The 12,534-nt window shown below is 35.9% G+C and overlaps 1 protein-coding gene across 1 annotated transcript in view; it reads right to left on the bottom strand.

Moving 5' to 3' along the window:
- The window catches only part of Malrd1 (MAM and LDL receptor class A domain containing 1), a 665,455-nt gene that overhangs the window by 463,272 nt on the left and 189,649 nt on the right, over positions 1-12,534 (bottom strand). The window lies entirely within an intron of this gene.

Genomic DNA, 12,534 nt, shown 5'->3' with positions numbered 1-12,534 from the left:
CTCAGCCATTTGCTATTCCTCAGTTGAATATTCTTTGTTTAGCTCTATACCCCAATTTTTAATAGAGTTATTTGGTTCTCTGGAGTCTAACTTCTTAAGTTCTTTATGTACATTGGATATTAGCCCGCTATCAGATGTAGGATTGGTAAAGATCTTTTCCTAATCTGTTGGTTACCATTTTGTCCTATTGACAGTGTTGTTTGCCTTACAGAAGATGTTCAGTTTTATGAGGTCCCATTTGTCAATTCTTGATCTTTGAGAATAAGCAATGGCTATTCTGTTCAGAAAAATTTCCCCAAACCCATGTGTTCAAGGCTATTTCCCACTTTCTCTTCTATTACTTTCAGTATATCCAGTTTTATGTGGAGGTCTTTGATCCACTTTGACTTGAGCTTTGTTTAAGGAGATAAGAATGGATAGATTTGCATTCTGCTACATGCTGAATTCCCGTTGAACCAGAATCATTTGTTGAAAATGTTGTCCTTTTTCCACTGGATAGTTTTAGCTCCTTTGTTAAAGATCAAGTGACCATAGGTATGGGGGTTCATTTCTGCATCCTCAATTCTATTCCATGCTCTACCTGCCTGTCTCTGTACCAATACCATGCAGTGTTTTTTTTTTTTTTTTTAATCACTATTGCTCTGTAATACAGCTTGAGATCAGGGATGGTGATTTCCCCCAGGTATCCTTTTATTGTTGAGAATAGTTTTCTCTATCCAGGGCTTTTTTGTTGTTATTGTTGTTATTCCAAACAAATTTGAAAATTGCTCTTTCTAACTCTATGAAGAATTGAATTGAAATTTTGATGGGATTGCACTGATTCTGTGGATAGCTTTCAACAAGATGGTCATTTTTTTCTGTATTATTCCTGCCAATCATGAGCATGGGAGATCTTTCATTCTATCTTCTTCGATTTCTTTCTTCAGAGACTTGAATTTCTTGTCTTACAGATCTTTCACTTGCTTGGTTAGAGTCACACCAAGGTATTTAATACTATTTGTGACTATTGTGAAGGGTGTCATTTCCCTAATTTCTTTATCAGCCTGTTTATTGTTTGAGTAGTAGAAAGCTACTGATTTGTTTGAGTTAATTCTATATTCAGCCACTTTGCTGAAGTTGTTTATCAGCTGTAGGAGTTCTCTAGTGAAATTTTTAGGGTCATTATCTTATCTGCAAATAGTGATGTTTTGACTTCTTCCTTTCTAATTTGTATCCCTTCGACCTCCTTTTGTTATCTAGTTCCTCTGGATAGGACTTTGAGTATTATATTAAATAGATAAGAGACAGTGGACAGCCTTATCTAGTCCCTGATTTTAGTGGGATTGCTTCAAATTTCTCTCCATCTAGTTTGATGTTTGCAGTAGCTGATTTTTCTGTTTAGGTAAGGGCCTTGAATTCCTGATCTTTCCAAGACTTTTATCATGAAGGGGTGTTAAATTTTTCAAATGCTTTCTCAGCTTTTAATGAGATAACCATGTTGTTTTTTTCTTTGAGTTTGTTTATATAGTGGATTACATTGATGAATTTCTATATATTGAACCCTCACTGAGATGAAGCCTACTTAATCAAGATGGATATTTGTTTTGATGTCTTCTTGGATTCTGTTTGCAAGAATTTTATTGAGTATTTTTACACCGATATTCATAAGTGAAATTGGTCTGAAGTTCTCTTTCTTTGTTGGGTCTTTGTGTAGTTTAGGTATAAGCATAATTGTGGCTTCATAGAATTAATTGAGTAGTGTTCTTCCTGTTCTTATTTTGTAGAAGTTTGAAGTGTATTGGTATTAGGTCTTCTTTGAAGGTCTGGTTGAATTCTGCACTAAACTAGTCTAGTCCTGGCCTGTTTTTGCTTGGGAGACTTTTAATGACTGCTTCTATTTCTTTAGGAGTTATGGGACTGTTTAGATGTTTTATCTGTTCCTTATTTAACTTTGATACCTGGTATCTGTCTAGAAAATTGCCCATTTCATCCAGATTTTTTAGTTTTGTTGACTATAGGCTTTTGTAGTAGGATCTGATAATTATTTTGGATTTTTTTTTTTTTTTGGTTTTTGTTGTTATATCTCCCTTTTAATTTTTTATTTTGTTAATTTGGATACTTTTTCTGTGCTCTCTGGTTAGTCTGTCTAAGGATTTATCTATCTTGTTTATTTTCTTAATGAACCAGCTCCTGGTTTTGTTGTTTCTTTGTATCGTTTTTTTTTGGTTGATTTCAGCCATGAATTTTATTATTTCCTGCTGTCTACTCCTCTTGAATGTATTTGCTTCCTTTTGTTCTAGAGATTTTAGGTGTGTTGTCAAGCTGCTATTGTATGCTCTCTGCAGGATTTTTGTTTGTTGTTGTTGTAGGCACTTAGAACTCTGAGTTTTCCTCTTAGCACCGCTTTCATTGTATCCCATCATTTTGTTTTGCCTTCGTTAAACTATAAAAAGTCTTTAATTTCTTTCTTTATTTCTTCTTGACCAAGTTATCATTGAGTAAAGCATTTTTCAGCTTCTATATGTATGTGGGCTTTCTGTTATTTCTGTTGTCATTAAAAACCACCTTTTGTCCATGGTGGTCTGATAGGATATATGGGATTATTTCGATCTTTGTGTATCTGTTCAGGCCTGTTTTGTGACTAATCATATAGTCAATTTTGAAATAGGTTCCATGAGGCACTGAGAAGAAGGTATATTATTTTGTTTTAGGATAAAATGTTGTATGTGTATGTGTGTATGTGCGTGTGTGTGTGTGTGTGTGTGTGTGTTAAGTCCATTTGTTTCATAACTTCTATTAATTTCACTATGTCTCTGTTTAGTTTGTGCTTCCATGATCTGTCCATTACTGAGAGTGGGGTATTGAAGTCTCCCGCTATTATTATATGAGGTGCAATGTGTGCTTTGAGCTTTAGTAAAGTTTCTTTTATGAATTTGAGTGCCCTTGTATTTGGAGCATAGATGTTTAGAATTGAGAGTTTATCTTGGTAGATTTTTCCTTTGATGAGTATGACGTGTCCTTTCTTATCTTTTTTTGATAACTTTTGGTCGAAAGTTGATTTTATTTGATATTAGAATGGCTACTCCAGCTTGTTACTTGGGACCATTTGTTTGGAAAATTTTCTTCCTGCCTTTTACTCTGAGATAGTGTCTGTATTTGTCACTGAGGTTTGTTTCCTCTATGCAGCAAAAATCCTGGGTCCTGTTTACATATCCAGTCTGCTGATCTATGTCTTTTTATTGGGGAATTAAGTCCATTGATGTTAAGAGATATTAAGGAAAAATGATTGTTGCTTCATTAAATTTTTGTTGTTAGAGGTGGAATTATGTTTTTGTGTCTATTTTTTTAGTTTGTTGAAATAAAATTACTTTCTTGTTTTTTCTAGGGTGTAGTTTCCCTCCTTGTGTTGGAGTTTTCCATCTTTTATCCTTTGTAGGGCTAGATTTGTGGAAAGATTCTGTGTAAATTTGGTTTTATTATGGAATATCTTGGTTTCTCCATCTATGTTCATTGTTAGTTTTGCTGGGTATAGTAGGCTGGGCTGGCATTTGTGTTCTCTTGGGGTCTATATGATATCTGCCCATGATCTTCTAGTGCCCATAGTCTCTGGTGAGAAGTCTGGTGTAATTTTGATAGGTTTGCCTTTGTATATTACTTGACTTTTTTTTCTTACTGCTTTTAATATTCTTTGGTGTTTTGATTATTATGTGGTGGGAGCAATTTCTTTTCTGGTCTATTCTGTTTGGAGTTCTCTGGGCTTCTTGTATGCTCTCTTTCTTTATGTTAGGGAAGTTTTCTTCTATAATTTTGTTGAAGATATTTACTTGTCCTTTAAGTTGGGAATCTTCACTCTCTTCTATACCTTTTATTCTTAGGCTTGGTCTTCTCATTGTGTCTCATTGGATTTCCTGGATGTTTTGGGTTAGGAGCTTTTTGCATTTTGTATTTTCTTTGACAGTTGTCTCAATGTTTTCCACAGTATCTACTGCACCTGAGATTCCCTCTTCTATCTCTTGTATTCTGTTGGTGTTGCTTGCATGTATGACTCCTGATCTCTTACCTAGATTTTCTATCTCTGGGGTTGTCTACCTATATGATTTCTTTATTGTTTCTATTTTCATTTTTAGATCCTCGATGGTTTTGTTCAATTCCTTCACCTATTTGGTTGTGTTTTCCTGTAATTCTTTAAGGGGTTTTTGTGTTTCCTCTTTAAGGTCTTCTACCTGTTTACCTGTGTTCTCCTGTATTTCTTTAAGGGAGTTACCTATGTCCTTCTTAAAGTCCTCTATTATCATTATGAGATGGGATTTTACTTCAGAATCTTGCTTTTCTGGTGTTTTAGGGTATCCCAGACTTGCTGTGGTGGGAGAACTGTGTTCTGATGATAACAAGTAGTCTTGGTTTCTGTTGCTTAGGTACTTGCACTTGCCTCTTGCCATCTGTGTATCTCTGGTGTTACTTGGTCTTGCTGTCTCTGACTGGATCTTGTTCCTTCTGTGGGCCTGTGAGCCTGTGAGCCTGTGAGCCTGTGAGCCTGTGAGTCTGTGAGCCTGTGAGTCTGTGAGCCTGTTAGCCTGTGATCTTAGTATGTCAGTACTACTGGGGAGACAAGCTCACTCCTGGGCAGGATTTGTGTGAGGAAGACTGTGGAACAGCCTTAGGTTTGAAGTGCAGATGGAAACTAAAACTTCTATATTCTAGTTACTAACCTATATGCTCTACTTTATCTTTCTCCCATCCCTAATAATTTTTCTCTTCTTCTACCCCTTCCTTTCTAATATGAAGAATTGTAAAACAATAAAGTACATATGAAACACATTTCAACATCAATGAATATAAATAATAATTTCAAAGCAAATCTTAGAAAAGCAAATTCCCACCACCATCTAAAAAAGGAACAAATTGAAAACAGAAATTCTATATAAATGCAGTGAATAAGAGATGGCCTCATTGCTATTTGATATTTCAACCTGAAACAAACTGACTTCAGATTTCTCCTTATTATCATGGCCATAACTTCATTATGCTATTCTTCATACTGAATATAGAATCAAATAGTTTTAAACAAAAATGACAGAGTTCAATGTAAGATAGTATTAGCTAAAAGGTTTAGGAGAGTTAAAAAGTGGCTGCAGGAAGCATTTTTTCTATTTTTAGGATTCTGTAAGATTGAGGGGAAAATAGAAGTCACACATCATAGACCTGGGCAGTGTCAATCTTATATCACTGAAATTTATCTGCATGCTGACTTATGGGCTTTTGATTCTACTTGATACAGCAAAAGCTATCTGAAATTATTGTATACTTATTTTCATTTTTTTATCTATGTAGTTTTATTTTCATGTGCTTTCTCTCTAAGGGTGTCAGATTACCTAGAATTGGAGGTATAGACAGTAAGCTGCCATGTGGGTGTTGGGAACTGAACTTGTGTCCTCTGGAAGAGCAGTCAGTGCTCTGAACTGCTAAGCCACCTCTGCAGCTTAAATGCCCTACTTTTAAAAGCAACCATAATCTATCTGCTAACATTAAACTGATACTTTTGTAAAGCATTTGCATGTATAACATTTGAATTGACTCTTGTCTAGATGAAGAAGTTTACTTCACCATGAATAAAAAAAAAAAAGATAAGCATTTAACTTTGCCATTGTTTGTGACAAAGAAACTTTTGATTCTATAGCAATTTAGGTTAGCAATTAAGAATTCAAACAAGCTTCATAGGAAAATTCTTCATGACCTTCTTCTACTATTCATTGGTTTCAATTTAGTATTTTGATTTTACATTAGAGGCAGTTGTAAAAACTGTGTTGTGTTTCCTATGTTCCTCACACTACTTCCCCAAAGTGTTAAGATGTTACATAATGACTCTATCCAGGAAGTCTTGTCAAAAAAAAAAAAAAAAAAAAAAAAAAGAGTTGAAGGAAGAATTGAGGAACCCTGAGGGGATAGGAACTCCACAGAAAGACCAACAATGTAACCTAACCTGGACCCTTGGAGCCTACCAGTGACTGGACCACTGACCAAAAGAGCATATAAGACCTGGACCTAGGCCCCCTGCAAATAAGTAACAGATATAAAGCTTGGTCTTTGTGTGGGTCTCACAACAACTGGATCAGGTCCTTATCCTGACTCTGTTGACTGCCTGTACATCCTGTTCCCTAAGTGGTCTACCTTGCCTGGCCTCAGTGGGAGATGTGCCTAGTCCTGCAGAGACTTGTGGTTCCAGAGTGGTTTGGTACCCAGGGCAGAGAAAGGGAGGGACAGTGTGTTATGGCTCAGTAAGGCAATGGCTATGCAAATATAAGTACTACTGTTTGTTATCCAATTCTCACTTAAGCATTGGCCAGACAGGGTGTCCTTCCTTGCAGAACTTGGGAAGCAGATATAAAGATTCACCCGAGCAACCTAGCAAGTTAGACAATCCTAATTGTCTAACTCTGGGTTCAAGTGAGAGGCTACTCCAATATATCAGATGCAGAGTGATAAGAAAGACATCTGACATCTACCTCTGTCTTACACACACACACAAACACACACACACACTTGCACAAACCTTTACATATAGGTGCACAGATGTGAGCATGCATACTCAATATACACATAGTCAAATAGTTGTGAAAAGACGAAGACCAGAAGACATGTCCAAAAGAGACAACAACAACAATTCAACTAGAGACAAAAACAATGAAGGCTAAAAGGAAGAGTTGAACACTGATGTAGTCAACATGAATAGATCGAGTCCTAACTCTAATATGGCCCTTAAGAGCTGTCCTATAGTGAGGAAGAATCTCAACTTTTAAATCATGCGCTTTTTTTTTTTTTTTTTAGATATTGAATGTCCTAAAAGGGTTCTGGCATTTATCAACAGGTTAGAATCTTTTCAGATGGAAGATAGACAAGCTTTCCCTCAGAGGGTGCCAATGTAGTACCAGGAAGCATTCATGAACCCTGAAAGACCAATCAGGAGCTGATCCAAAAAAAAAAAAACAATCACACAAGGGTCTTTATTCACAAGGTTGAGCTTGGGCTTAACTCAAGCCTGACCCACAAGGTGGCAATGGTGTAGAAAAGCCCTGAGCACTTGTTAGAACAAGGTTTTATGGGAAATGACAAGTGAGGGGTGAGTGTTTCTAGCCTGGCAAGCATCTAATTGGAGAGTTACTGTGTCCTTCAACATAATTGACTGGTGCTGGGAGTCAAACTATAAACTTATCTTCTGCTTTCCTCCAGATTAGTTGTTGTTAGTCAGGGGTATACATGTAACCTGGAGATGCAGATTTTTTGGGGGGATAATAGGGAGACTGGTGCTAGATTCAGGTCTTGTTGGTGGTACCCTAGAAAATAATGCTAGATGCTGAATTTGTTGGGGAGGGGGAGCAGGTAACCTGGAAACACAGGTCTTGTTGGGGGGTAACCTGGAAACTGGTGCTAGGTATGCTAGGTACCGGCCTGTTAGTTTACTTGAGTTCAAACTTAGGTCAGGTTCTCCAAGATGAAAACTGAACCCAACAAATTTAGTCTCAAACTAGAAGTATAAGGACATATCAGGAAACTATCAATAACAGATACAAAGGTTGGATAGGGGAAGTTTGGATAAGATGTAGTGATAGAACACAATGGTGACCACAGGGAAACACGTCTTATTGTTCGACTAGATTTTTCTGTCATATGAAAACCATAGAATAGCAATGACAGTTGATGAGAGAATAAAAGCTCATATAGGAAACAACTGCAGAATCACAGAATAAATTCATAAGCATCATTTGCAGATTAGAGACCTGGGAAAATTGAGCATAAAGCCATCATTTAAGGAGAGGTCATCCGGAAGTACCGTAAGAAGGTCACATAGGGAAACTAGGCAAGCATGGGGGTAACTGCAATAGCTAATACCAAAGCTATATTATTGAAATGGAACTGAGAAAACAATATTATTAAATATATATTGTATAAGCAAATTTTAAGATAATTTGATCTATAAATTATACTTATTTTGATACAAACCTCTCAAGACATTGAGGGAAAATGTACACATTGCTCTAATTGTTTCCCTTCTCCAAAATTATAACTTTACTGGAACACTTTTTCTTTCCTTTGCTTAATACTCTCAGATATCTTGTGATACAACTGGACAAAGTTTCAAATTCATGCCAATATGACAATAATACATGACTCTTCAAAACTGCATTGTTTTTATTTACTACATGCATGCTTTATTTTCATTTAAAAAACAGAAACATTTCAACAACCCTATCAAAGAACCATTACCAGTCTCACTATAAACACTTAAAATTTTTCAAATATTCATGCACTCAGGCCCTAAGCAACCTTGCTCAAACTCTTCGGTGTTTTTTAAAACACAACAACAAAATTACTGTGTATATATCTTCTGCTATATTGTGACTGTTAGAGATAGAAAGAAAATCACTTAATTAGGGACTGCAGCACAGGGAACCACAGGAACATCCTAAGAGAGTGTTAACTAGAATCCATTGGAAACATTCTAATTGCTAGTTATAGTTTCTATTGCTATGATAAAACTACCAAGATTAAAAGTAACTTAGGGAGAAATGGGTTTAATTCATCTTACACTTCTAGGCATCAGTAGATCAATGCATTAATCAAGAAAATGCACCTACCCACTTGCCCAGAGACCAATCTGGTTGGGACATTTTCTCAGCTAAAGGTCTTTCTCCCAAAATGACTGTAGCCTGTGTCTAGCTTGGTGATAATACTAGACAACACACTAATCTTTCCATCAATTCTACAGATAAGCACAATTCTACTGTTAAAAACAAACATCACCCTGTACAGTATGTCCCTTCAGGAAGTTCATATACTCTTATACTCATAAGCATAGTAGAGATTTAATAAAATCTAGCCATGTTAAATGTACAGTTCAGTGTATCAGATGAATATCATCATGTAGCTATCTATAGATGTAGTAAAGATACAAAAATTTCATCATAAGGAGCTTGCACTTGTTGCATTTGATCTCCTCAAGCATAACCCATCAATGGCTCTCACTTATTTTATGGTATTTGAACTACAATATTAGTAGAATCATATACACTCATGGTTTTGGTGTCCATATCTTTCACTGAGCGTAAATGCTTTCCAGAGGCTTCCATACAGCTATCATTCTTCCTTTGTCTTGCTGAGTGACATTTCACTTACTGCACTTCATAATTGGTTTATCCATTTAAATGGACTTTATACTATGTGGGCTTCAGGTATAAACTTTTATTTCTTTGGGGGAAGAATGGAATTTCTTTCACAAAATGGAAGTTTTTAATTTAATGTTATAATAAAGAACAAAAATATTTGTGGCTTTTTTGGTTTGTTTGTTGTTTGTTTTGTTTTGTTTTGAGATAAAGTCTTGTAACCCTTACTCAGTAAACATCTCAAATATCCTAGCATTTATCACCATTGGGATGGATCTCAGTCTGTTTTCTGCCGAGCAAACAGAAAATCACAGTGGATTCTATAGAACATAGATTTATGCATCATAGTTCTGGAAGCTGTGATATTTCAGGTCTAGTTATTTGAATATGGTTTCAATGTTGACCACTCTACAAAGACTATTTCTCCCTCTCCAGCAAGTGTTAGTTGCCTACAATTCTCAACTGAAAAACAATTTTGCTGTCCTTCTTCCTGTGTCACCATGATAAGACATCACATACTGATAACATGCAAGCAACGTATGTGGAGCCTGTACAACATCCAGAGCACAAGTATGTCATGTGTATGAAAGCAATAAAAAAAAAATGGACACATTTTAAAACCTATCCATTCCCAGGATAACTAACTCTTTGGTTAGAATATCCATCCCCTTATGAATTGGGGTCCTCAACTTAATCGTCTCCCAATGTTCCAACCTTTTAATATCATGATGGTGATTAAGTTTCTTCATGAGGTTTGAATGGGGCTATTTAAGCCACATTAATATGCCTATAAAATTTTCTTAAACAGAGACTAACTCAGACACTGTGACAAAAATCATTCCATCAAATATTCAGAGTAATTATCGGCCGTAGGCATAGCACAGGATAATCTAATGGCTGAGCAGTTATGAGTTATACAGATTGGACCCTTAAAAAACATTTTAAATATTTCTCTATCTTCCTTCTCTGTTCTCACTATTCCTGGATAATGATTCAGGGCTACATAATTATCTCTCACCTTAACTGCTTCAGCATTACATTCTCTTGTATTATTGATCCCCACCTTTTGTTGACAGAAGGTTTGGCATTATAGCATATATATCTCATAAGCAACTTCAATACAGGCATAATAATTTCAAGTTCAAACTAAATACTTTAAGATGGCAATAATAAAAGAACATGTTTCCAAAACAAATAATAACACAGTAAAGAAAGATGGAATGTGTGTTTAGAAAAGGAAAAATATTCTTTAAAAGTATTGACTTCCATTCTAAAAAATTCATCTTGTAACATCCATAATCCATTTTTAGCTTGGCAAAAATTGACAATGGTGCCTTGAAACAGGTTATAAAGTAGTCACTAAAGTCATTTTACATGTAACTTGTAAGAGGAGAAACAGTATTATCAGTATCTGGTAATTAAATGGTTTAGCATAGACATAAACATTCTATAGAAGGCATTAGAAAACAATCTTCTGTGATTTTTTTTATTTTGTGTTTGTAAAAGAAAATTTTACTAAAATCTGTTTTAGTAGAAATAGAATTGCATCCCCCTTCCTTTGCTCTCTCCAGCCCCACCCAGTTACCCTCCCTTGAACTCCTCCAATGAACTTTCTCACTCTCCTGATAGCCTCTATTTGATTATTGTTAATGTATACATATACATACATACGTATATACATACACACCCACAAGCCCCGATAGTCTCTTTGATTACTGTTAAAAAACACATATACATACATGCACACACACACACACACACACACACACACACACACACACATTCTGTTGAGTTGCTGAGTCTGTTTTTATTGTTTGTAAACATATTTCAGAGTGGTATTAGACAACTAATAAAAGGTTCATTCCTGGGAGAGACAAAATCTCCATTTTCCCAGAAGTCAGTACTTGCCAGTAGTTCTTCTCAATTCAGCAAGGTTTGTATTGAAACCCAAATCTCCAATCTGACACTATGAGAAAAAAGAATGCATCCTGTCCCTGATCTATAGTGAACCCATATGTTCCATAAACAGGTCCGGCCTCAGAGTGTAAATTGGTATAGATTGTGGTGCTCTAACAGATAGCAACACAATAGTTTCTGTCGAATGAGAAAAGGGCTGAGGGTACAAATCAAGATAAAGCAGTAATTTGACAAAGAATTTCAAAAGAACCTCGGACTCTGTCCTCAGTGAACACTATGTGACACATCAATTTCTGCTGAAGATAAAAGCCAAATTCATGTGTCACCAGTACCAGCAAGAGGATTTGGTTCAAAGCATTATAATGCTCTAAAAATGCAGAGAAGACAGCAAATCTGACACACTCTATCTGATGAAAATAATGTGGCTCCGTAGAGACAAAACATTCAGAACATATTTCACTATGTTATTCATAAAGACAGGGCAGTGCATCCGAGAGACACTGTTGGCTTCTGCATCTAGAGAGCGAGTCAGTCTGATTATTTACTTGTTACAGATATGGGATTGTGTGTAGAATTTTCAATGAGATGATCCAGTCATGATGATTTAACACACTTATTCACCTTTCCACAGCATGTTTAAACAGTCCTGGTAGAGTGGCGGGAAGTGGGGCAAGGACTTGCAGACCCAGGATGTGTATACAAATCTCCAGAGAACAACTAAATTCCACAAATGAGATTTCCACACACCTGAGAGCCAGTGTTGCACCCTCAGGTTCACAGAATCTGCCAAGTCATACATGTCTACTTCAGATGCAAGAGATGTGACTTACTTTGTTCTCCTAACTCTAGTGAGAAATAAGGGCAAAAAGACTTGGCAAGATTCCTCAGAAGAAAGGACTGAAATTCTGGTAGGCATGAAAGAGGAAAGGGGAAGAGAGATGAGAAAAAAGGAGGGAAGAAGGTAAAGGGGATGAAAGTAAGAAAAGAGGGAGAGAGAGGTGAACAGAGGAGGGGAGGAGGGGAGAAAGGGGAAAAGAAAATTATGATATAGTTTCATCAAGTTTTAAAAGCATCATAAAATGAACTTATTCATGTTTATATTTATTATTTATCTTATAGGGCTTTTGTTTGTTTCTTTGTTTTTTGTATACCAATTGTCTAATTATCAAAGAGTCGTTTCTCATAGCTACAATATTTCTCTCCTCTGTCTCTTATATAAACATTTGTGTACTTTTATAGATATATATTACTTTCAAAATTTACTGCATATCTACAATGAAGATAACTCTTAACAACATCCTACTATTATTACAGAGGGTTTAGTAAGTGGGTTCCATTTAGTTTTATGGAAGTACAAAGAAGTTCATAGGGAGTAAAAGAATGGATTGAAGATACTGGACTTGTTTTCTAAACAATTACTGTCCCCTTGCTGTCTTTGTTTTTGTTGCTGCTTGCTTTCTTTGTATTTTCTATTTTAACA

This window comes from Arvicanthis niloticus, chromosome 8, assembly GCF_011762505.2.
Source record: "Arvicanthis niloticus isolate mArvNil1 chromosome 8, mArvNil1.pat.X, whole genome shotgun sequence".
NCBI lineage: Eukaryota > Metazoa > Chordata > Mammalia > Rodentia > Muridae > Arvicanthis > Arvicanthis niloticus.
This window is presented reverse-complemented; position numbering and strand designations above follow the sequence as displayed.